Below are 1,693 nucleotides of genomic sequence, written 5' to 3' on the forward strand. Positions count from 1 at the left end.
TTTGGGCCATTTAATTTAATGTTGAACAACCACCTAAGTTTTATTAAATTTCCTATTTTTGAAACAAACTACTAATATAGAGTATAAATTGCCATTACAGCCCATGAGTTTATTAATTCTGATTAAATGTTTACTAAATAATTTAGATTTACTAAAAATTGGAATCTCTTTATAATACCACCCTGGTACAACATTGGTTTTATAAAATCATTATTTTCATGTTCCATTAGAGATGCATTTGGATTTCATTACAGGCCTTCTTTATTAATTGTATACACCCCTCTGAGGTAATACCACAGTTTGGGTTGCTTCTGTTATCCTTGACATTTATTCTGTATGTCATGTATCTTAAATCTGTACCTCTGACCTAATTTATTATCATGTACTTTAGACTTGCCCATTCAACTGCTGCCCAGATATTTGCATTCTAATATTGCTTGGACATCTCAAAATGAACATTCAAAACTTAAATAATAATTTCCCCTAAATCTGCATCTACTTCTGTATCATTCTTTTACTCAGGGAAGCATATCCCCTGAAATATCTGATAATAAAAGGAATATTTTGACAAAGAAATATCTATACTTTTTTTAACAAGTAATGCATGTAACAAATATTATCTGACTTTATCTCATCCTTAAAACCACACCTGAATTTTTAGACTTTCATATTTTACTTTCTATATTGTGAGAATTTTACTAGAATGTTTTACTACATATTATTTTAAAGGTATGTTGGAAAAATTTACCATGTTATAACAGTAATGTCTGTATGTGTAGGACTGATATCATTAACATTGCTGTTCATTAATGCAATTCATTTCTTGGGAAGTCTGAGATGGAGATGAAATAATCACTTGGGGACTAAAATATGGTCCCCTATATCTCTCCCTTCCCCTCGTTTAAGACATACGTGAAATGTCAGAGAATGAGCAGGTATTGAACGGGCTAATTGGCCTCTTCTGAAAGGAGGAAGGTTGGTAAACAGAGGAAAGCTAACAAAATCAACCTCAGTATAATAATTACCATTTACTTCCAGTGTGCTATGTGCCAAGCACTGATCTAAGGCCTTTACGTATACTTACCACTCAAAGCTAAAGTGGTAGTTAAACTGATTATCCTCGTTCTATAGATATGAAAAAGGAAACATATATGGGAGAGAAAAACTTACCAGAGATAAAAAAATGAAGTAGGTAGAGGAACCATGCTTGGAGTTTTGTTTAGCTATAGGGCCAAGACTTTAAACTAAAATTTTTCCTACCCATAGTACACTTTCTAATATGTCTCTTATAACACTGTTAATCACACCTCAGCTTTCCACCTTAGAAACAAAGCTTAGCTTTGAGAAAGAGAAGCACATAAATAAAGAGAATAAATATTTCATCTCAAGAGGGAAAGGGGATATATGATTTTGGTTTCTTCGCAATTTTTAAAGAGTTAATCATTAAAGAATTATTTTAAGCTCACACCAAAATGCCTAGTGCTTCTAGAGCATGAATGTTAGTCTCGTCTTCTGCTTTCCTCTCTCTTAACCACCAAGTATTTTTTTATTGTACCTCCAGGATTGTTCTAAAATCCATCCTGTTATCTCCATCCTGACAAATCCTCCCCCTTCTGCATGTGACATTTCTTCCTAACTGGTTTAGTATCATCATGTTTAGCGCTTTCTAAATTATTCTCTAAATTTCAACAAG

This window comes from Kogia breviceps, chromosome 5 (genome assembly GCF_026419965.1).
Source record: "Kogia breviceps isolate mKogBre1 chromosome 5, mKogBre1 haplotype 1, whole genome shotgun sequence".
In the NCBI taxonomy this organism is placed as follows: Eukaryota; Metazoa; Chordata; class Mammalia; order Artiodactyla; family Physeteridae; genus Kogia; species Kogia breviceps.